Source organism: Phocoena phocoena, chromosome 12 (assembly GCF_963924675.1).
Source record: "Phocoena phocoena chromosome 12, mPhoPho1.1, whole genome shotgun sequence".
In the NCBI taxonomy this organism is placed as follows: Eukaryota; Metazoa; Chordata; class Mammalia; order Artiodactyla; family Phocoenidae; genus Phocoena; species Phocoena phocoena.
In genome coordinates this window covers 5,981,979-6,007,661 of record NC_089230.1, presented here as the reverse complement: position 1 = coordinate 6,007,661, position 25,683 = coordinate 5,981,979, and the positions used below count along the sequence as shown (strand labels likewise).

Below are 25,683 nucleotides of genomic sequence, written 5' to 3'. Positions count from 1 at the left end.
GTCACCTTATTTTTGATAAAGAAGGCAAGAACACACAATGGAGAAAACACAGCATCTTCAGTAAGCGGTGCTGGGAAAACTGCAGAGCTACATGTAAAAGAATGAAATTAGAACACTTCCTCACACCATACACAAAAATAAACTCAAAATGCATTAAAGACCTAAATGTAAGGCCAGACACTATAAAAGTCTTAGAGGAAAATATAGGCAGAACACTCTATGACATAAAGCACAGCAAGATCCTTTTTGATACACCTCCTAGAGAAATGGAAATAAAAACAAAAAACAAATAAACGGGACCTAAAGAAACTTAAAAGCTTTTGCACAGCAAAGGAAACCATAAACAAGACCAAAAGACAGCCCTCAAAATGGGAGAAAATATTTGCAAATGAAGCACCTGATAAAGGACTAATCTCCAAAATTTACAAGCAGCTCATGCAGCTCAATAACAAAAAAACAAACAACCCAATCCAAAGATGGGTAGAAGCTCTAAATAGACATTTCTCCAAAGAAGATATACAGATTGACAACAAACACATGAAAGAATGCTCAATATCACTAATCATTAGAGAAATACAAATGAAAACTACAATGAGGTATCACCTCATACCAGGCAGCATGGCCATCATCAAAAAATCTACAAACAATAAATGCTGGAGAGGGTGTGGAGAAAAGGGAACCCTCTTGCACTGCTGGTGGGACTGTAAATTGATACAACCACTATGGAGAACAGTATGGAGGTTCCTTAAAAAACTAAAACTAGAACTACCATACGACCCAGCAATCCCACTACTGGGCATATACCCTGAGAAAATCATAATTCAAAAAGAGTTATGTACCACAGTATTCACTGCAACTCTATTTACAATACCAGGACATGGAAGCAACCTAAGTGTCCATCGACAGATGAATGGATAAAGAAGATGTGGCACATAAATACAATGGAATATTACTCAGCCATAAAAAGAAATGAAATTGAGTTATTTGTAGTGAGATGGATGGACCTAGAGTCTGTCATATAGAGTGAAGTAAGTCAGAAAGAGAAAAACAAATACCATATGCTAACACATATATATGGAATCTCAAGGAAAAAAATGGTTATGAAGAACCTAAGGGCAGGACAGGAATAAAGACGCAGATGTGGAGAATGGATTCGAGGACACGGTGAGGGGGAAGGGTAAGCTGGGACGAAGGGAGAGAGGTGCATGGACTTATATATACTACCAAAATAGATAGCTAGTGGGAAGCACCGCTTAGCACAGGGAGATCAGCTTGGTGCTTTGTGACCACCTAGAGTGGTGGGATAGGGAGGGTGGGAGGGAGACACAAGAGAGAGGAGATATAGGGATATATGTATATGTGTAGCAGATTCACTTTGTTTTAACATAGAGACTAACACACCATTGGAAAGCAATTATACTCCAATAAAGATGTTTAAAATTAATTAATGAATGAATTGATATATAAAATAAAATGAAATAAATTTTTAAAAGCTTATTTTTCCCCCCTTAGGGTACTCAATTTTATTATTTTTTAAAATTTTATTTCATTTATTATTTTTATACAGGAGGTTGTTATTAGTTGTTTATTTTATACATATTAGCGTATATATGTCAATCCCAATCTCCCAATTCATCCCACCCCATCCCCCTGCTTTTCCCTCTTGGTGTCCATGTTTCTTCTCTACATCTGTGTCTCTATTTCTTCCCTGCACACTGGTTCATCTGTACCATTTTTCTAGGTTCCACATATATGTGTTAATATACGATACTTGTTTTTCTCTTTCTGACTTACTTCACTCTGTATGACAGTCTCTAGATCCATCCACGTCTCTACAAATGACCCAATTTCATTCCTTTTTAAGGCTGAGTAATATTCCAATGTATATATGTACCACATCTTCTTTATACATTCATCGGTCGATGGCATTTCACTTGCTTCCATGACCTGGCTATTGTAAATAGTGCTGCAGTGAATATGGGGGTGCATGTGTCTTTTTGAATTATGGTTTTCTCTGGGTATATACCCAGGAGTGGGATTGCTCAGTCATATGGTAATTTCATTTTTAGTTTCTTAAGGATCCTCCATACTGTTCTCCATACTGGCTGCATCAATTTACATTGCCACCAACAGTGCAAGAGGGTTCCCGTTTCTCCGCACCCTCTCCAGCATTTGTTGTTTGTAGATTTTCTGATGATGCCCATTCTAACCGGTGTGAGGTGATACCTCATTGTAGTTTTGATTTGCATTTCTCTAATAATTAGTGATGCTGAGCACCTATTCATGTGCCTCTTGGCCATCTGTATGTCTTCTTTGGAGAAATGTCTATTTAGGTCTTCTGCCCATTTTTTAATTGGGTTGTCTTTTTTTTTTTAATATTGAGCTGCATGACTGTTTATATATTTTGGAGATCAATCCTTTGTCTGTTTGTTTGCAAATATTTTCTCCCATTCTGAGGGCTGTCTTTTCATCTTGTTTATAGTTTGCTTTTAAGTTTCATTAGGTCCCATTGGTTTATTTTTGATTTTATTTCCATTACTCTAGGAGGTGGGTCAACAAAGATCTTGCTGTGATTTATGTCAAAGAATATTCTGCCTATGTTTTCCTCTGAGATTTTTATAGTGTCTAGCCTTACATTTAGGTCTTTAATCCATTTTGTGTTTATTTTTGTGTATGGTGTTAGGGAATGTTCAAATTTCATTCTTTTACATGTAGCTGTCCAGTTTTTCCAGCACTACTTATTGAAGAGACTGTCTTTTCTCCATTGTATATCCTTGCCTCCTCTGTCATAGGTATTTGACCATAGGTGCATGGGTTTATCTCTGGGCTTTCTATCCTGCTCCATTGATCTGTATTTCTGCTTTTGTGCCAGTACCATAGTGTTTTGATTTCTGTAGCTTTGTAGTATAGTCTGAAGTCAGGGAGTTTGATTCCTCCAGCTCCGTTTTTTTACCTCAAGATTGCTTTGGCTATTTGGGGTCTTTTGTGTCTCCATAAAAATTTTAAGATTTTTTATTCTAGTTCTGTGAAAAATGCCATTGGTAGTTTGGTAGGGATTGCATTGAAGCTGTAGATTGCTTTGGGTAGTATAGTCATTTTCGGCAATGTTGGTTCTTCCAATCCAAGAACATGGTATATCTCTCAATCTGTTTGTGTCATCTTTGATTTCTTTCATCAGTGTCTTATAGTTTTCTGAGTACAGGTCTTTTATGCTCCTTAGGTAAGTTTATTCCTACATTTTTAATTCTTTCTGTTGCAATGGTAAATGGGATTGGTTCCTTAATTTCTCTTTCTGATCTTTTGTTGTTAGTGTATAGAAATGCAAGCAATTTCTGTTCATTAATTTTGTATCCTGCAACTTTACCAAATTCTTGATTAGCTCTAGTAGTTTTCTGGGGGCACCTTTAGGATTATCTATGTATAGTATCATGTCATCTGCAAACAGTGACAGTTTTACTTCTTCTTTTCCAGAGTCTGGTATCTAAGCTTTAAAGAGTGCTTTCATAAAAAATTTTTCATTGTACTATGACAATAATTTCAGGCTTGTTACAATGCCTTGGTAAGACCGAAGAAGAAAAAGGTAGAATTGGGGTGAGGAGCAATCTTTTGGTGTAGAAGCTTTAGGGTGAATGGTATAGAAACATTCTTGTGTCTTGGATTTTTCTGTAAAGGATAATGACTATATTAAATAAAGTCTTAAACAAAGTCAGGTCAACTAGATGATGGAGTTTGAGTCCAAAAACAGAGAAAACAGAACAGAATATTTGAAATGAGGACTTCAGTGACAAGTAACAAAATTTCACAGTGTGGAATCGCTCCTCTTTCATTTGTCAGGTTTCCAGGTGAACGTTTTCTCTAACCATGAGACAGGCTTTGACTTTTATACTCCAATAAAATGTATCCTAGGTTAAGATCTGGGGGATTGGTTTGTTCCAGAGTTTCACTCCCCCACAGATTTTCTACCTTGCAATTTGAGCACAATAAGGGCAATGGAATTGTCTGTGAGACATGAGCCTGTTAAATAAATCCACACACTGTATATCCTCAGCCTCTTATAAGCTAAAAGAATCTTTTTTTTTTCTTCAAGTCTGCGTTTATTCATGGCAATCCTCAAAGATGTTTCATGAGTCCGCAGGGGCACACAAAAGTCAAGACTACCTTTCAACAGAAAAATAATATTTCTGAGCGTTCTGAATTATGCAAAGAGGTAAGTAATTCAGAGATTCTTTCTGACACATATAAACAGCCAGACACAAACAGACAAAATAAGGGTCTTTCTGAAATGAGCACTTGCTCTGTATAGATTACCATCCGTTGATTCTAGACCCTGACACTTTGCAGTGCTTACCAGCTGCCACAATAACATACCACTTCTTTGGAGGAACTCACGTGTATATCTACATTTTACCTACATGAATGGGGCGAGCAGTCAGTCCCATTAGCAAGTCAACCCTTTGGGGAAAATTCTTGTATTCTTCCTGAAGTGTTTGAGAGTCTTACTTACACAACTGTACTCTTAGATACAATGAAATCATGGTACGACTGCTCTTAGTATAATGCTGTCTAACCTGGCTTCCTTTTGTCTTACAATCAGAGAAAAACAGAATTTTAAGTAAAACTTATTAGCCATTTATACCGTCATCTGCAGAATTCCTCTTTTATATACAAACAAACAATCATGATGGAACTGCATTCTATGTTCTAACCTAGCCTCTTTTTGTCTTATATTCAAGAGAGAAAGTAAAACGAATTTAAATAAATTTATTTTATAACTGAAACCATTTCATCCCTAAATTCCTTCTATTATATAAATGTATGGTACCAATCAAAGGGGAGCAATATTTACGTGAATGTTTTCTCTAACCATTATAACCACAACGGTTAAATGAGGTGCTCATTTTTGCCTAAAACTATAGTATATCACTCTCAAATCAATTTGGAAAATGTACAATTAGAGTACACAATTGTTATGAACTGTTTATTTTTCTTTATTTGAAATATTTGGTAAAGGCTTTGAAAATAAATACTAATCATGTCTATTCAGACCCATAAGGTGCTAAGGAGGCTGTTTAAGAATTCAAAAAAAAAATGCCTTAATACTTCTATAAGCTTTGTTGACTTGTTGACTCATTATGAACTAATCTTTGTCTCTGTGAATGAGCTAAATTATTTTCTAAATTTCTTATGGTGAAAATCACATTAATAAATACTGTTCCATTAAAATAGATGCAAATAACAAGCTTGTTTATTTTCTATAGGAAGAGAGAGTTTCTATTCCTCTGTAAAAGAGGGTAGAACTTATGTTTTCTCTGTGTTTTTTAAAATTAAACTTTATCTTGAGATGCTTGTTGATGCACATGTTGTTGTCAGAAATAACACAGAGATATCCCAGGAACTCTTTTCCCAGTTTCCCCCATGACAACATCTTACGAAAATATAATAAATCATCACGATCATACTATCAGCATTGGTATAGTCAAGATACAGAACATTCATCACCACAAGGGTCCCTCCTCTTGTCCTTTTTACTGCCACACACTCTTTTCTTCTCCCACACCCTCCTTAACCTCTAGTAACCATTCATCTCTCCTCCATTTCTACAATTTTGTCATGTGAAAAATGTTCTAGTAATGGAATCATTTGGAATGTGACCTTTTGGTATTGGCTTTTCTTCACTCAGCATAATTCTCTTGAGGGACTTCTCTGGTAGTGCAGTGGTTAAGACCCCACAGTCCCAATGCAGGGGGCCCGGGTTTGATCCCTGGTCAGGGAACTAGATACCACATGCATGCCGCAACTAAGAGTTTGCATGCTGCAACTAAGGAACCTGCGTACCACAACTAAGGAGCTGGTGAGCCACAACTGAGAAGCCTGCCTGCTGCAACTAAAACCCTGTGCAACCAAATTAATTAAGTAATTAATTAAATATAAAAAAATGATAATTCTCTTGAGATCCATCCAAAATGTTGTGTGTATCAATAGTTGTTGGGTTTTTTTATCACTGAGTGTGGTATGGATGGACCACAGTTTGTGCAATCATTCACCTGTTGAAGGACATCAGTATTGTTTTCATTTTTTTGCTAATATGAATGAAGCTGCTATAAACATTCGTGTATTGGTTTTTGTGTCGTATGGTAAATTCAAGTTTAGCTTTTTAAGAAACCATCACATTCTCCTCCAGAGTGGCTGTACAGTTTTATATTCTCACTAGCAATATATCAATGACTCAGTTTCTCCACATCCTCACCAGCATTTAGTGTTGTCACTATTTTATATGTTAATCTTTTACCTATCTTAGTGGTTGCTCTAGTGCTTATACATTCATAAGTTGTCACACTTTGCTGGGGTTGTCATTTTATATGTTCAGGTAGAGTATAGAAACCTACTCCCTTTATGTCTCTTTATCTCTCTGTTTATATTTGTCTCAAATAGTTCCTCTAAATACATTTAGAACCACATAAGACATTGTTATAATTTTTTCTATAATCCTCAAACATAATTTAGAAAACTATAGAGGAGAAGGAAACTCAATTGTATTTAACCATACTTTTGCTTACTGTGTTCTTCCTTCCTGATGTTCCACAGTTCATTCTTCTATCGTTTTCTTTTGTATTAAAGAACTTCCTTCTTTGATTCATTCTTTTAGGGTAGTTTTCCTGGTGACAATTTCTATTAGTATTTCTTCATCCAAAAATATATTAACTTCTCCTTTATTCCTTAAAGGTATTTTTGCTGGGTATAGGTTTCTGGATTAAAAGTTTTTTTTTTTTTTTTTTTTTCAGCACTTGAAGAATATTGTGCCACTTCCTTTTGACCTTCATAGTTGCTTATGAGAAATCCACTGTCATTCAAATTGTTTTTTCCATTGTGGGTAAATTGTACATTTTCTCTAGCTGCTTTCAAGGCTTTTGCCTTGTATTTAGTTTTCAGAAGTTTAATTATGATGTGTGGATTTCTTTGAATATATCCAATTTTGGATTCTCTCAGCTTCATTAATCTGTAAGTTTATGTCTCTTAAAAAATTTGGCAAGTTTTCAGCCATTATTTCTTTAAGCACTTTTCCCTACCTTCTTTTATCCTCTCCTTTCAGGACCGTGATGACACAATTTTAAGTGTAGTTTTATAGACCCATATGTTTCTGAGGCTCTTTTTTTCTTTCTTTTTTTAGTCTATTTTCTCTCTGTTCAGATTGTGCAATTTGTATTGTTCTATCTTCCAGTTCACTAACATTTTCCTCTGCCTCCTCCATTCTGCTGTTGAGCCCACCCAGTGAGCTTTCTATTTGTTACTATATTCTTCAGTTCTACAGTTTCCATTTGATTCTTCTTTATATCTTCTATTTCTTTCTCAGACTTTTTTTTTATATTTCAAGCATGTTTATAACTGTTCATTGAAGCATTTTATCATGCCTGCTTAAAATATCTGTCAGATAATTCTAACATCTCTGTCATCTTAGTATCAGCAACTATTGATTGTTTTTTTTCATTCAATTTGAGAGCTTCCTGGTCCTTGGTGGTTTTCTTTTGATATCTGGCCATTTTCTCATTACATTATGAGACTGTGGCTTTTATTTAAACTTTCTATTTTAGCTTTTTATGACACTACTCCAGCTGCAAAAGGGGGGTACCACTTATTACTGCCAGTGGAAACAGAAGTCCAAGTTCTCCACTTGGTATCTGTTGACACCTGACATGAAGTAGGGACTCCTCATTATTGCTGTGTGGTAGTGATTTCTAGCCCCACACACAGTCTCCACTGGCACTGTGGCAGAAGTGGCCTGATAGTGGAACTCTACTCAATACTCTGTAATGGCCTATATGGGAAAAGAATCTAAAAAAGTGTGGATATATATGTGTGTATAACTGATTCACTTTGCTGTACACTTGAAACTAACAACATTGTAAATCAACTGTATTCCGATAAAAATTTTAAAAATCTAAAAAATGTACACATGAGTAGAGTTAGGGGTCTGCTGGTATGCTTTTCCCTATCATCTGAATTTTAAAAACTAACATATATTAATTATATAATCAGAAAAATATAGCCTAAGTATATTAAAAGGGAAATAATCATGTTGGAAAAAATTTAAAAGACATTAAGAAAATATCAACTTTCAAAAATTTAGTTAAGCAATACTTACTTATCTTAGAGGAAGTTCAAGGAACATTCAGGGTATTCGTAACACCCTTGTGAAGTTTTTAAAGTTTCAAAACTTAGCAGGTTAATTAGAGATATGAGCAAAACAATATATAATATTTTTTTGAAATAGGTAAATATTCTTAGAGATTTCCAAAACTTGAATTTGTTAGTCATTGGACATAGTTTACTTTATCAGTGAAAGCTGGTTTTCACTACTCTCAAATTTTGAAATGTATATCACTAAAAACATAGCCAATTAAATAATTTGGCTTTTAGGGTCACTCATTTTTCTTTAGTATTTACAACCTAAGCTATTAAAGTCTTAACGTCTCTGGTCTTCCAAGCTCAGATATTGTTATATCACAAAGATTAACAGGGGTAATAAACTGATGTCCTTTAATACTTATTGCAAAATGACCTATTTCATGAAAAGATGGTCTCCAAATGTGTATATACATTTTAAAGATCATAAAATTGAATATTTAATGAAAGGAATTTTTGACCATCCACCTGAATGAATCCTTTTATAAAGCAAACATTTCTATGTAAAACAAACGTATTTTATTTTCTACCTTGTAAGTCTAATTCATTATTACAAAGATAATAAAATAGAATAACTTTCCTCTAACACTAATTAAATATAATGAGGTTTCTCATATCCTGATTGTGATGGTGAATTTTATGTGTCAACTTGACTGGGCCATGGAGTGCCCAGACATTTGGTCAGATATTAGTCTAGGTGTGTCTGTGAGGGTTTGCCCAGATGAGATTATTATTGGAATCAGTAGATTGAGTAAATCAGATACCTCTTTTCCCCCAGATAAGTGGGCCCCATCCAGTCAGTTTAAGCCCTGAACAAAAAGTTTGACCCTCCCATGAGTAAGAGAGAATTCCTCCTGCCCAACAGCCATCTAGCTGGTACACTGGGTTTTTTTGCAGCCTTGGACTTGAGCTAAAGCATCAGCTCTTCCTGGGTCTCAAGCTTACCAGCCTTCAGATTGAAAGGACACCGTCACTTCTTCCAGTTTACAAGCCTTCAGACTCAGACTGAAACTAAGCTTGTTGACTGCAGATCTTGGGACTTGTCAGCCTCCATAATATGTGACCAATTTTTCGTTATCTTTCTATATATCTATTGGTTCTGTTTCTCTGGAGAACTCTGACTAATCACAGGCTAATAACCTATACTGATATTAATAATATTAATAATAATACAACTCATGTGAATACAGTGAATTCTGCTCAAACAAAATCTTACATAAATTCTCAAGTCCCTGTAATTTTAAGTTAGTCTAATTTCAAAGTTCATCAGTTTTAGTATATACAACTACATTAGAACCTTGTTTTCCTTGTATAAATTTGAATAATAAATTGAAAACTATGTAGAGGTGATTTCAGGCATTCTTGATATGCAGTGTGTCAGAAATGAAGGATAGGAGAAAGGGTGACCCATCATTTGAATAGGCCCTGAATACTCTGTTGCAAGAGCTGACAATAACTCTTTACAAAGAAAAAATATCAATTCACTGTGAATCATATGTCAAAGACTAATATTTTATATTGCATACTTGTAAGTATAAGGAAAATGATAATATGCACAGAAACATTGCTTATGAAGTAGGAAAAAATGTATAGCTCTTTCCAATTCACTTCTAACAAATATAGTGAGTATGTGGCAGATATCTACTTTATAAAAATATATCTTAAAAGCAATAATACCATGATGAAACTTTGCTGAACAGTGCAGCAATAGGTGTCTATTTTTACTAAATACTAGAGGAACAGTAAAGTTTTTTTAAGCTTACTAAATTCAAATTGTACTATTCTTAAGTAAAACCTGTATATATAAGGTTCAAACATTTATTTATAAACTCCACAAAGTTCTTTTTAGTTAAAATGTATAAATATTACACACACACACACACACACACACACACACACACACTTTACTGCTCCAGTAAAATATGCATCCTATTATCATTGCTTTAACTGTTTAAATTATTGCAGATATACTTATCATAATTCATAATGGAAAGTTGTCATGTTATTTAAGGTGATCACTTAGACCCTGAAGTAACTGCCTAATAATAATGATGACAATCATGATAGTGATGATGCTAATAAATGCTCACATTTAGATAGTGTTTACTATATGTTGTACTCTGTTCTAAGAGTTTTACATAAATTAACTTAGTCCTCACAAAATCCCAATGAGATGGCTATTATTATTATTCCCATTTTACAAATAAGCAAACTGAAACACAGAGAGGCCATATTCTCTAAGTATATAAGATACCTTTTAAAAAATTGTTTTGCCTTAATTTGTAATAGTAAAAACTAGATACTCCCTAAATATAATATAAACACTCTTATTACAGAGAATTATCTAGATACTTAGAAATGAAGATTATACAACACATGGAAAATGCCTATGATATAATATTAAGTGAAAGAATTCAGAATATAAAATTGCATTCTCACACTGATGACAACTGTATAAAAGTCAGCCATGCACACAGTCAAGGGCTAGGAAATGTACAACACAGTGCAGGACCTGCTGCTCCTCCAGGAACTCCTTCTGTCTCTCCTTCCCCTCAATGACCAGCTGGGCCGTGCTCATTACATAGTCCCATGATTCATACTGAACCCCTGAAATCTGGCTTTTTCCAACTACAGTCTTGGCCTGGAGTTCTGAAGGTCCCTAATTCACCACCACAGTCACCAAGTCCTTCAACATCCTCCATCTTTTCACAGCACATATATTCTTTTTTTTTTTTTTTTTTTTTTTTTTGTGGTACGCGGGCCTCTCACCGCTGTGGCCTCTCCCGTTGCGGAGCACAGGCTCCGGATGCGCAGGCTCAGCGGCCATGGCTCACGGGCCCAGCCGCTCCGTGGCATGTGGGATCTTCCCGGACCGGGGCACGAACCCGCGTCCCCTGCATCGGCAGGCGGACTCCCAACCACTGCGCCACCGGGGAAGCCTAGCACATATATTCTTTACCAGTAATTTTCTTTTCCAAAGTATCTTCATAAGTGTCAGTGGATGGATGATGCCTCTTTTACTGGCTCTTCCCCTGCTACCTAACACACTTCCTGCGCCGCTGTCCTCTGTACCTTGGCAACTGAATCTGCTCCAGTAACCGCAATATTTACCTCCATGTAAGTAGTCCTCAAATATAAAGCAAGCCCTAAGCTCTACACCTAAGTTCAGCTGCCTGCCAGCATCTCCCACCAGCATTAACTCTTGTCATGGATGCAACTCCTCATCCTGCCCATGATCAAACTGGATCTCCAGACTCCTATTTCTCTCCAGGGCACCTTATTTTGCTCAAGATCTCCATACATGAAACTTCAATGTCACATCGGTCAAAGCTCTGTAAAATACAGCTCCCAACTCCCTTCTTACCCCATCTTCAGCATCTCCTCTAGGTTCTAAAAGAATAGGAACCTATGCTTGTTTCCAAGGACACCCTATGCTCATTCTCCACGTCCAGAACCCTACTCGAGTTTCAATTCATCCATGAAGTCTTTCTTGGTGACTTTCACTCAGATGTGTTTTCTCCACCTTTAAAATTTCATAATACTTATATTTCAGTTTTCATATGGCAGTTGTCATGTTTGACATCCTTATGTTATAGCTATTTGGTTGAGCTACGTGAAATTGCTGATAGTTTTAACCTATATGGTTCAACCTAATATTTCTGTTGATTTTAGGGGCCGTAAGTAAACAGCAGTCTCTACAAGAGTAGGGATGAGTTTTGCCTTTCTTTGGGATCCCCTGAGAAGCCCAGAACATTTGAAGTGTTTGTCAAAATAAAGAATCTTAATCAATCTATCTATATATCTACATTTATATCTATATCTTATCCATATCTATCTATCTATAAAAATCAATTGTCTGTAGCAATTAGTGTAACCTATCAGCTCCAATGGTAGAGGTGAGAAGCTTTAGAACCTGAAACTTCAAAACTTCTGGTAACATAAAATACTTTGGTTCAAGAAGCTGTTTTAAAATAATTTATGAAGGAAACATTCTTGGATTTAGAGTTTGGCAGGTACAGTAAAAAAGCTTTTCAGTTGACTGAAATAAAAAAAAAATCAAAACCCTTTTTAGCACGGGCACTTCCCTTATAAAAACAAATTGCCTAACAGCAAAGCACAGCAGTTTGTGCACAGTGAGCACGTGCCTCCTGCCGTCACAGGAGGAGTGCTGGAGAAGGAGGGAGTGATTTACATTTCTATAGCTTCTTTTGTACGCCCAGATTCGAAAGCATTTCGCAAAGCAGTAAACATCATCACCAAGAAGAGACAGTGACAGGATGTCCATAAAGTAGGGACTCTGAGTAGAGACACAGCAGCGCCCGCACAGCTGTAAACAGAAGCGCAATTCATCTGTGCCGGCTAAGAAAGGGGGAAAGTGTGTCTGCAGGGTTCTTCAGCATCACCTGAACCATCCACAGAAACCAACTCGTTTCTTACACTTTCTCAAAGAATGACTTCAATCCATATTGAGTCCTATTTGCTGGCGTCCTCAACAAATTACAGGTCTCCACTTCTAGGTGACGGCACTGCTCATCAATCGCCTACCCAATTCTCCCCTTCTCCTACAGAAATCACTGTTGTGAATGAAACACCCAGATGAAAAGGATATAGCCCTTTGATGGTATCTGGAGCCGTGCAGTGCCCTGAAAGCATTAGGGACAGAAGAGAAAACACACACTGCTCTCTCTCTAATGTTTCAGTGGCCCATTCTAGGGAAAATGTTACTAAAGCTTGGAGAAATTGAATACAAAGGTGGACTTTTGCTGTGCATCAGTCTTCCTTCACCACAGCTTGGGCACTGCGATTCTGACGGGGCAGGGAGCTCTCAATCCTGCTGTGAACGGCCCTGAGCCCTGCACCTCCCCTACTGAGCCCCGGCAGCAGACCTAGGACCATCCTCCAGGGGTCACAATTGGGTTACACATTCCTCACAGCACAGTGACTGAGCAACCTGATTTGGAACAATTTATTTGAATCCTTCTTCATTAAGATTCAAATGGAATAAGTAAGGTAGAAATTGAACAGACAGAGAAATTGTGCCTTGCTTCTCCTGTAGTCAGTAAACATTTATTCACTAAGCCCAGTTTGTGTGCTCGCTCTCTTTTCCCTCTCTCGCTCACAGTTATTCTTCCAATCCATCGGGCTTGCTGTTTTAATGCATAATTAAGAAGGTCAGAATTAATGAAGCGGTATGGAGTAAAGTTCAAGGAATCCCCAGGCACTATTTATTCTATTAGATCTCAGGCATGAATGTCAGCTTGGCAGCAGAAGCAGCATAAGCAATGGGGTTGGCTGCATCCCAGGAACGATCCACTAAGGGAGACTCACCCGCACTGTCAAGTCATTCCTCAGCTCCTTCCCTGCGAAAATCACACGCAACTGGTCAGCTGGAACCCCCTGTCGCTTAGCAACCACCTCCTTGAGCTGGAAGATGCTGGTGTCAGAATCGACCTCCACTGGGAAACCATGGCTGGAGTTGAACCTGACAAACACTGACCAAGAAAATTGGAGGGGAAGAAAAAAAAAGTAAGCATTACTCAAAGCCCTTAAATGGCGATAGCAACATTTCTAAACTGATTTACCCATCACCCACCCTTTGATTAACAGCATACATTTTCTTTCACTTAGAACATAAAACTTAATGCTATGGAGTAATATCTGGAGAAAAATGGAATTTCCCTGTGGGACTTCCCTTTCGTATATTAGTCAGTGACCCGCAAACAAAATTGCATGCTCCCTTTGACATCCATCCTAGAAAACAGAGGGACTCCAGCAGAACACTTGCTTGATTGGAATTGTAAGATTCCCATGAGTTTATCGAAGAGATTCAGCTCTTACAGCCTGTACAAACTCACACTGCCTCTACAGTGCCCCTGTTAATAAAAAATCAAATGCATTGTGTTAGCACCCATGGTACAGCAATGGAACAAAACCAAGCCACTTCGCAGTGGTTGAGAGTCCGCCTGCCGATGCAGGGGACACGAGTTCGTGCCCTGGTCTGGGAGGATCCCACATGCCACGGAGCGGCTGGGCCCGTGAGCCATGGCCGCTGAGCCTGCGCGTCCGGAGCCTGTGCTCCGCAGCGGGAGAGACCACAACAGTGAGAGGCCCGCGTACCACCAAAAAAAAAAAAAAAAAAAAAAAAAAAAAAAAAGCCACTTCATAGATCAGAGGGAAGACCCAGCAGAGCCCTAGGCACTGGTGGTCCCAGCCAAAAGGCTTCACTGGGTCTTATGGAAATATATATTTGCCCTTTCTTTTGAAACTAGTGATATACCCTTTCTCTTTTTGGAACCACCGTTCCCCTCAAGGACCAGGCTGGAACCTCACAGTCTTCTTACATGCTTTCTTCTCACTGCCAACTGCCCCGCCACCTCAATGGCTCTCGCATCTGCCCTTTCCTTCCACTCCTTCTGTCACTACGCTCATTCAATCACATCTAGATTCCTGCAACAGCCTCCCAGCAGGAGTCTTAATATACTCTCTTCACTTCCGAAATGTCCTACACTGTTCTGCAAAGTAAACCGTATTAATCTAGAGCCCTCGCTGTGTCGTAGCCCTCAAATCCTTTAAAGGCACAAATCTAAACTAAATGCTCCCAAAAAACATATAACAGAAAACGCCTGCCCCCAGCCCTTGCCTCTGCTCACGTCACACCCTTCCTCACCTCTGCCTTTTGAAAGCCTGTTCACCTCCACGATCCATCTCCAATGTGACCTCCTCCAAGAGGCCTCTTGCTATCAGCCCCCTCAAGACTGACCTCACCTCTTCAGGGCTCCAGTGGCTTTTACTGTGTACGTCTTACAAGACTTGCCATGTTCTCTCATGGAAGCAGTACAGCAGAGGTGACAAATACATCCTCCAAAGTGAGAGGACCTATTCACCAATTCCTGTAGGTCCCTTATCAGCTCAGGAGACTGGGGTAAACACATTAACCTTCACTCTTTAACTCTCAGTTCCCTAATATTCAAAATATAAATAAACCACAGAGGGTGTTCTATAATACATTAAGTAATATTTAGAGTGTTTATAACTATCAAATAATTACTTTCAAAAATAACGAATATTTGTATATGTCTTTGGTATATATTTTACCTCTTTAAAAGATTATACACTCCTCAAGGTCAAGCACTATAGCTTATTTTCTGCTGTATCTCCTTTATTTAATTTTTTTAATAAATAAATAATTTTTTTATTTTTGGCTGCATTGCTTCTTCATTGCTGCATGTAGCCTTTCTCTAGTTGCAGCGAGCTGGGGCTACTCTTCAATGCGGTGCGCGAGCTTCTCATTACGGTGGCTTTTCTTGTTGCGGAGCACGGGCTCTAGGCACGTGGGCTTTAGTAGTTGTGGCACACGGGCTTAGTTGCTCCGCGGCATGTGGGATCTTCCCGGACCAGGGCTCGAACCCGTGTCTTCTGCATTGGCAGGTGGATTCTTAACCACTGTGCCACCAGGGAAGTCCCCGTATCACAGTGGTAACTAGTAAGTAATTTATCACTTACTAGTTCTAAATTCAAATGTGAGATGGCCCACCAAATAATAATTATAATAAAATAATAATTACAATGCCAATAATATTCAAGCAGTTACTACGTGGTAGAAGTTGCACATTACATATGCTACTTTAAGCTTCCCGAGGATCTGGTAAGGTCACTATTATTATCCTTATTTAATAGAAAGTAAATGAAGGCCTTGAGAATTGTAATCACTTTTTTTAAGGACATCAGCTACTTTGTAATGGAATCACAATTTAAACTCAGTTCAATCTACCTCTAAATCCCATTGCATTTACTATAACATGCTGCCTAAAATCGTCTCAGAAGAAAAGTTCACATTCCTTTTCCTTATGATAAAAAAATTACAAAACACAACAGCAAAAAAGTCTTTATAACATAATTCAGATAGCCTCTATACAGGTTAGCAGTAGAAAATGAGATTAAAAAAATAAAATCTCCAGTGAAGAGCTAAGAGCAAACCACAATGAACAATATTTACAAGACACAATGAGATAAAAATGACACCAAACTGAGAGTAGATGCCAGAGATGACACCACAGGAGCAAAATCCTGACATATTTTACCAGCACACAAAATATTTAGAAAGAGTAAAAACTGGAAGTGACAAAAGTGTTCCAAATAAAGAAAACTGATTGAAAAAAAAAGAAAAGAACAATTACAGAGGAAAAGGTGCTTTTGATATACTTTTAAGTAGATGCCATGTGACACTGTTGAAAGTAGAGGAGGAGAAATAAAAATGTATCAGAATCCCTTGAGGTATACTCCTGGCATCCTCTGATCAGAGACCATAAGACCAGCAATTCATCAGATAAGACATGGCAACAAGTGAGTGGCTATAAGGGACAAAAGGTATGGTCCCAGTTGCAAACTGGATTTTCTAGTAGCGTGAATAGACTTTTTTAAAAGAAGTAAAACACCACTGGGGAAGAAGCAGTTGAAAACTATACAAAGGTTACTAAAAAAAGGAATAAATATTCCAGGAGATCTGAAGTTGCTGATCTTCTCCAGGGGTTCAAATCATGGGAATTCCACCTTAAGGACAAGAATTATAAAGAAAACTAAAGGAAAAAAATCTGCAAAAAACATACTAGATAACTCTGTACCACTAATGAAATCATTATTATCTAAAAGCCTTTTTTGGTGGGAATGTGAATTTGTACAGCCACTATGGAGAACAGTATGGAGGTTCCTTAAAAAACTACAAATAGAACTACCCTATGACCCAGCAATCCCACTACTGGGCATATACCCTGAGAAAACCATAATTCAAAAAGAGTCATGTACCAAAATGTTCATTGCAGCTCTATTTACAATAGTCAGGGCACGGAAGCAACCTAAGTGTCCATCATCAGATGAATGGATAAAGAAGATGTGGCACATATATACAATGGAATATTACTCAGCCATAAAAAGAAACAAAATTGAGTTATTTGTAGTGAGGTGGATGGACCTAGAGTCTGTCATACAGAGTGAAGTAAGTCAGAAAGAGAAAGACAAATACCATATGCTAACACATATATATGGAATCTAAGAAAAAAAAAATGTCATGAAGAACCTAGGGGTAAGACAGGAATAAAGACACAGACCTACTAGAGAATGGACTTGAGGATCTGGGGAGGGGGAAGGGTAAGCTGTGACAAAGTGAGAGAGTGGCATGCACATATATACACTACCAAATGTAAAACAGATAGCTAGTGGGAAGCAGCCGCATAGCACAGGGAGATCAGCTTGGTGCTTTGTGACCACCTAGAGGGGTGGGATAGGGAGCGGGGGAGGGAGGGAGATGCAAGAGGGAAGAGATATGGGAACATATGTATATGTATAACTTATTCACTAACACACCATTGTAAAGCAATTGTACTCCAATAAAGATGTAAAAAAAATAATAATAAAAGCCTTTTTTCCTTATAAATAGAAAAAAGTTTGTGAGCTTAAGTTAAATTTGGATAAACTGTACCAATACTTTATAAATGAATATTTTTGAGCAGCAAATCAGAAATGTAGTATGAATTTTCTGATGGAAAGACTGATCAAATACATAGCAGATATTTGGCCAACTAAAATATTGGTATGGATAAGAACAAACATCTTAAAGTGACCTGATAAATAGCCAAATGCCATTATATGAAAAACAGCTAGTGTTTAATGGCAGTACCATAATTCGCAGTGGGTCTCCATCTTTTTCTGACCCATGTGAGAAATGTGTATGTTCCGTCTGTTCTAGTCCTGTCATTTCAGCCATGATTCCTAAAAGAGAGGAGGAGAATGATTCCTAAAAGAGAGGAGGAGAGAAGCACCCAACCCTCCTCCTCTACTACCTCTTTAAGAGTCATAGAAAGCAGAATGCCCTCAGAGCCAGGACAAAAGAAATTGGAATCCTGGTTGTGCCAGTTGCTAATTTTATGACTTAGGACAAATTATCTGTTCACCTGGATTCTTAGCTTCCTTATCTGCTAAAATGGAGATAATGTATACAACATCAAGTGCCAGTTACAAAAGATTTGTTGAGATTATGGATGTATTAGGAAATTTTGGAAAGAGTCCTTAGTATATTACCTTGTACTCTTGGTACAAGGTAAGTTTGTTTTGCAAAACTAGTTTCCTAACTTTAGTCACCTAGTGGAGGTAGCACTCATTAAAGCAGCTTCCACTGTTTGTATTATAACTAAGGTAGATTAAATAGGAGGTGAGAAGAGCTAAATTAAGTAGCCTAATTTTTTTAAATTTCTGCTCCTCTTCATGATACAGACAACTTCCAAGAACAGAGACATGATAAAGAATTTAGCTTATCTCCATGTTCTGAGATTTAATTTTAAATTAAAAGTTTGGGAATGCTTGTTCTGATGACACCTATTATAGCACCAGAAATAAACACCATATCACTAAACATTATCCATTATGTGGATTATCAATAAGCACCATAATACAATGACAAGAAAAAGATGATGAGTCACATTCACACTTACTTTTTATGCTATCCTTGACCAGGGTTCAGAAGATCCAGAGGACAAGAAAGTAACTGGGAGGAAGGAGGGGGAAGGAGTCATAGGTTGATGGGCACTTACTTATATTTTTCTCAGGGCTATTCTACTTGTCCTGTCTGATTGGGGCCTACTTTTTTAGTTATAACTATAATAGTTTCATCAATGATTATGGTCTTTGTAGGATTCTGACTGCCTTGAAAACAGCCATTCTACTCCTCCTACACTGAGACTAGTCACAGGATTGAGGTGGGGTGATTCACCCTTCCCCCCCGCCCCAACTCCAGGTGTGAGTTCTCATTAATTAGCACAACCTCATCCTCTTTGTCACAGTGACTGGCTCAAAGATGGACATAAACCAGTCAGTGCCTGGTGTTCCCCAGGTCATAGTGATTGACTCCCTAGAATAGAGGTGATCCAAGGTAGGCCAATCCAGAGAAGTCCAGAACTTATCAAAGGCTTAGTGACGAAGTGATTTTAGATGTCATGCTATATCATGTGAGCTTAGACATTTTCACTGAGAGAATCAAATGAAAACAGAGCCCAAGATAGACCATTGCCATCAGAGTATAAATGGGCTCATTGCTTTTCGAGCAAGACAATTCCTCCTCGAGAGAGAATGCCCTAAGCTCTGCAGGATGTTTAGCTCCAGCTGCAGCCCAGTAAATGTCAGGAGCGCACTCTAATAACCATGGCAACAAAAAAGTAACCCTACATATCTCTGGTGAGTAGTTTCTTCTCTACCTTTGAGAAATATCACTCTAGTAGCTTCTACCCCAAACAGACAAACCTTGTCCTCACATTCCCCTCCATTCACTATCCCACTTCTCTGCACAGAATATTCTACTGTGAATTTCTTACAGTTCAGCTTTCCATTTCTTTACTTTCCATTCTTTTATGAACTACTCTTGAAGCCTGCTCTTGGTATGACCTCCACGTTTCCAGTCAATGGCTGCTTTTCTATTCTTCTCATATTTGGCCATTCAGGGACATTCAGTAAGGATCTTGTTCCAATAAAACTTTTTTTCTCTTGGCATCTGCCACTAAGCCCTCCCAGTTTCCCTCCTACAACACAGGACGTACTTTCTTAGCTTCATCTATCAGATTCTCTTTTTTTGTTCGACCTACTGATTTTAGAGTGCCCAGAGGTCTGCTTGGACTCTCTTCTTTTCTGAGCGTCCTCCCAGGGTTGTATTATCCAAGCTGCATGTTTTATAATTCTTGGGCAATTTAATATATTTCAATGGGGTATTTTCACTCACCATGATTTTTACTTTATATTCTTATTTTAAAATCCAACTTTCTCACAACTATCAACCTCAGACCATCCTCAGAACAATGTGAGTCCATGGAATTATCTAATACTTAGAACCAATTCCTACATTCTTCATGTTACAGATTTTGCTCACAAGAACTACGCTGAACATGTACTTAACAACTTTCATATAGAAATCTCAAAATCCTTATATGAAGGTGAAATTAACCTCCCCCAAATCACACAGTATATCTTCAGTATTCAGAAAGTAAAATTTGTTTTAATCCTAATTTCTTGCACTCATAATTTAAACCATTTGTTAAAGGACTGCAGCATATTACGCATTTTTCATAGGACTCTGCTAGTAAAAAAATTTAATATACTTTAAATCATTAAAAATTAATTTAAGAAATGATTACAAAAGAATATGTATGTGTATTCATATATAGGTATATATGCATGTATACATATGTGTGTATATCCAAATTAATAAAATTACTGTGTGTGTATATACTTTATATGTATAAGTATATAATATATACACATATAATATATACACATATACCTATTAGTCCATAACATCTTGATATTAGTCTAAGAAACAATTATAAAGAAAAGATGTGTGTGTATATATATAAAGGTATACATATAAATATATTACATATATGTGTATATCCACACACATATATTTTACACAAACACACACACACATACAGTATTTTCTAAACCTAGGTAAATGAATGACCAAATTGGGTACTTTATTGTATGTTTTAAACTTGAATTTTAATGACTTTTTTCTTAAACTGAGAAAAGCACAAAGTATGATTCAGCAAGAACATCTACCATGTAGGATTAAAGTAAGTAGGGGGTGAAGGTGTGACCAGCACTTAAAAATTACTAAAATTAATAGTTTAAGAAAATCAAACACTTGTTTTGAGAGAGGACCATTATTATATTCTGATTATCGCAGAAAAATAACAAACGCAAAATCACCAATTAAGGAATAATAGACACTTGCTATCTAGTCATATAAGTAACTTCTAAGTTCAGAGGAAAAAGTTAGAAGAAAGCTAACTGCAACATCTAGTAAAGTTACCCTTCCTATACAACAGATATAAAGAATAACAACAAAAAAATGTATCCAGGTAATGGTCTTGTGTAGGTGCATCAAATATCCTTAAAAGGACAAACTGTGAATATATTCTCTGGCCCTTAAAGGTTACCTTCAACTGACAATGTAAAGCACAGGCCTCTGCTTGAGAATGCAGCCTCAAACTGTGATGTCGAACTCCCACCAACGCCCAGAGTAGAGAACTCTGGTAACAATGGAGCCCATCCAGGTTTGAGTCAGGGATCAAGCTCAACTGGTAGAAATTCCATATCTCAGCCACGTTTACCTCCCCCGCCCCCTTATTTTGTATCCTGTCGTTCAAAGTGTTGCACATTAGCGTAACGCATATGGCTGCTCTTGAGTGAAGCTATTAACCATCAGGATGAGAAGATTGTGAAATTATCCTCTGGCAGCAGAGAATAGATAGATTTTGACTTCTATAATTTCTTTTCTAGAATAAAGTCAAATGATGTCATTGCTTTGAGTCCTACTTCATTTCTAATATAATCTAGTCTATACTAATCTATTCCTCCACCCAATGAATAATAGTGAAGAACAAAGCTCTAGAATTAATCAGCATTTTCGTAATCACAGCTCAACATTTAGCAACCTTGCATATACAATCTAACCTTTATTGGGTTGTTGCAGGATCCAGGTCACTATTAGCTATTACTATTTTTTTTTAAAAAAACTATTATTTATAACACATAACTTAATGTTTGATTATATGCTATCTGGTATCATTCTTTATTAGTTTCTTACATAATTTTTGATTTCTAACTATCTTTTAAGTTCTTTCTAATCAGAAACTTCATTTAGTCTCCTCACCCTCACTATCACAGTGTTAAACAGATAGAGGCCAGAATTTTTGCTTTTTGTAATGACTGAGTAACATGTCAGAACAACTTCCTGCAGAAAATGAAGATTATAAAAAAGAATCAACTGGAAATTCTAGAACTAAAACTACAATATCTGAAATAAATATTTATTAATAGATTTAATAACAAAATGGAGATAAAACAGGGAAATGTTAATGAAGAATAGAGAGAAGGGAGCTTTTTAAAAAACGAACAGACCTCAGGGACTTGCTAGGTAATATCAAATGGTTTAACATATATATAATAGTAGTGACAGAAAGAAAGAAGAGAAAATGGGGCAGAAAAATTATTTGAGACATAATGCCCAGAATTTTAAAATATATGATGAAATACATAAATGTACATATTCAAAATGCTCAACAACGAAAAGCAACATAAATTTGAATAAGACTGTGTCAAGGCACATCAGAGTCAAACTATTGAAAGCCAAAGATAAGGAACAAGTTTTTGAAAGCAACAGGAAAAGAGATTCCTTCACATAGCTTAAACTCATCATCAAAAGCAATGGAGGCCAGAAGTAAAAGTATAACATCTTTAAGGTATTCAAATTGAAAACAAAAACACTGTTAAACACAGAATTCTACATCCAGTAAGAATATCCTTCAGGAATAAAGGCAAAATAAAGATATTTTAAGATGTAGGAAAACTAAGAAAATCTGTCACAAGCAGACTCACCCTAAAAGAAATGCTAAAGAAAATTCTTCATACTAAAGAGAAATGACAACAGATGGAAATGTAGATCCTCAGAAAGGGATAAGAACATCAGAAATGCTAAATGCCTGAGTAAATACAGAAGACAATTATGTGGGGATTTTTTGCTTTATTCATCTTAATTTCTTTAATAATATAATTGCTTATATGGACTGAGTTTAGTACCCCCCCAGCCAAATTCATATGTTAAAGCCCTAACCCCCAATGCAATGGTATATGAAGATGGGAGCTTGGGGAGATGGTTAGTTTTAGATAAGGGCATGTGGGTGAGGCACTCATGAAGAGATTAGTGTCCTTATACCAGAAGAGACACCACAGAGTTTGCTGTCTCTCCTGCCATGTGAGGATGCAGTAAAAAGGATGCTGTCTATAAGCCAGGAAGAGGGCCCTCCCCAGAACCTGACCATACTAGAACTCTGATCTCAGACTGCCAGCCTCCAGAACTGTGAGAAAATAAATTTCTATTGTTTAAACCACTCAGTCTAGTGATAGTTCATTATGGTGCTGAGCTAAGAAAACATTCAACACAAAAATTAAGAAGTTTCATGAGGAGTCCAAAATACATACAAATATAATAAATATGACAACTACAGCATAAAGAATGGGGGATGGATATCAACCATTTCTTCTACATTTTGGGTGGAAACTGGTGCATTATTAACAATATTGACTGTCAAAATTTAAGAAGATACATTATAATTCCTAGAATTAAAATTGAAATGAATAAAAATGTTGAGCCAAAAAGCAAATAAAAATTACAAGGGAATTCTACAAACTACTGAATCCTCCAGAATCAGCAAATGAGTAACAGAGGAGCAAAACTGGAAAAGTAAATAGAAAACATATAATAAAATGATAAATTCAATCATTTCAATAATTACATTAAATTTTAATGAAATAACACTTCAATTAAAAGGTAGAGACTGGGGCTTCCCTGGTGGCGCAGTGGTTGAGAGTCCGCCTGCCGATGCAGGGGACACGGGTTCGTGCCCCGGTCCGGGAAGATCCCACATGCCGCGGAGCGGCTGGGCCTGTGAGCCGTGGCCGCTGAGCCTGCGCGTCTGGAGCCTGTGCTCCGCAATGGGAGAGGCCACAACAGTGAGAGGCCCGTGTACGGCAAAAAAAAAAAAAAAAAAAAGGTGGAGACTGTCAGGACAGAACAAGGTTGACACAACTATGTACTTTCTACAAGAGCCACATTTTACATACAAAGACAGAAATAGTTTGGAAATAAATGAATAAAAAAATGCTGAGCAAAAAAGTATGAGAAGGCAGGATGATAATATTAATTATCACATGGATTCAAATACAAAATTCTGCGAAAAAAAAAGAGGTACTGAATTGTGGTGTCACCATTTGAGATGGGAGAAAAGGCTCAAATGTCACACTCTGCATCCTCCATTCCTTCCTTTCTTTGAGTTGGGAGATGTACCTGGTACCTCATTTAGCCAGGCTTGGAATGTATGGGTCTTCCACTGCTCCCAGCCTCCCTGGATATAGACAGAGGACAATGCGCCCTTCCTACCCTCCTCAGGGGGTAACAGACCTCGAGGTCGGGAGGTGTAGATGAGAGAAACTGTAGGCAAAGACATTATCTATGGCCTCAAGGCAACTGCTGTGATTCTTTGACAAAGGCATACCCAGTGGATTTTGCATTGGTTCTTCTCTTTCTCTCTCTTGGCCCCCCTCCCAACTCTTTTTTTCTCTTTGATTAATTCTTCCATTTTCTTTTTTAATTACTTAACAGAAGTAACATTATGGGAAGTGGAGAATGGGACGAAGGAAAAATGTAATTAAGAATCCACAAAACAAGAGGTGTTTATTATGGCTATGACCACGAACTCTGGAACTACCTGCTGAGATTCAAAGCCTAAGACTGTCCCTTATCAACTATGTAATCATGTCACAAGTTTCTGGTCCTCAGTTTATTCTCTATGAAATAGGAGCTAGCAATAGTAACTGCCTCAATTGGTTGTGAGAATTCAATGAATTAATATATGCAAAGTATTTAGAAAAGTGCCTAGCACGTTATAAGTTTTAACAATTATTAGCTCTTACCTAAGGCCCAACATATGGCTTAAAAATTATGGTTACTATGTCAGTTGTACAATATTAATGTTTAGGTAACTAAAAAATCTACCTTTTATTTTTTTTCAATAAGAAAGATTTTCCCGAATGGAGTTCTATTTCACTATGCTTTAGAGTACACTGTAATTGATCTAAAGTGACTGCAGGATACTGATACTGATATCTCATGTTTAGATAGAGCTTTCAGTTTTCAAAGTGCTTTTACAGACATTCTCTCAGCTAATCTTCACAACACCTCTAAAAGATGATGGTGACAGCATTCACTACTCCTACTTTTAAAATGAATAAACAGATGTACAAGAAGGAAAAGTGGTTTACCCAGGATTTATAAGGAAAGGAGCAGGAACTAGCAGCTGTGTCCTGAAGCCCTCTACTTTAGATCAGTGACTTCACACAAAGACTATATGTTACCCGAGGGTGTAAGAGGGTAATTCTTATACCTCCTAATTCTCACATATGCTTCCTTAAGACTAATATGTCAGAAAACATACCTATGGCTGAGGTGTCATAATAGATCTTTTGTGCAACCTTCTCTTCAAAATCAACATTTTCCTATTTTACAAAGAAAAGCATACCACTCACTCTTGCATTACCACAGGGTGTCAAAAAAGGACAACCTGAATTACTGGTGACTGAGAAGCCTCTTTTAACCAAGGTCCCATTATCCTGCAGTAGAGCTTGACTTCTTACACAGTAGGGTGAAAGTTGGTATTAGGAACAGTGTATTTTAGTCATTTCAGACCATTATCAGCGCTGGGTTAGGTTGTATTGTTAGGAATTCAGCTAGAGTAAAGAGGGACAAAAGGGATGCCAATGTATTTAAGTATCCCAGCTCTTCCACACCCTCAGTCTTGCCAAAGAAGCAATTCCTCCTCAGGTTGAGTCTCAGGAGAGTAGAGATAAGACTGTTTGTAATACAAGGTGAGAGTGCCTTATTTCATTTAGGAAATGAACTGCAGG

At 37.2% G+C, this 25,683-nt stretch overlaps 1 protein-coding gene across 3 annotated transcripts in view; it reads right to left on the bottom strand.

The window, feature by feature from the left end:
- The window catches only part of PRKN (parkin RBR E3 ubiquitin protein ligase), a 1,024,664-nt gene extending 999,242 nt beyond the window's left edge, over positions 1–25,422 (bottom strand). For 2 of the 3 annotated variants that reach the window (XM_065889066.1, XM_065889068.1), the window contains exon 1: positions 13,510–13,669. The gene's annotated coding sequence lies outside the window, so the exon portion shown is untranslated. Of the gene's footprint in view, positions 1–13,509; positions 13,674–25,393 lie in introns of those variants that run through there. The other variant, XM_065889067.1, reaches the window with a different exon arrangement.
- Between the last annotated feature and the right edge of the window lie 261 nt (positions 25,423–25,683).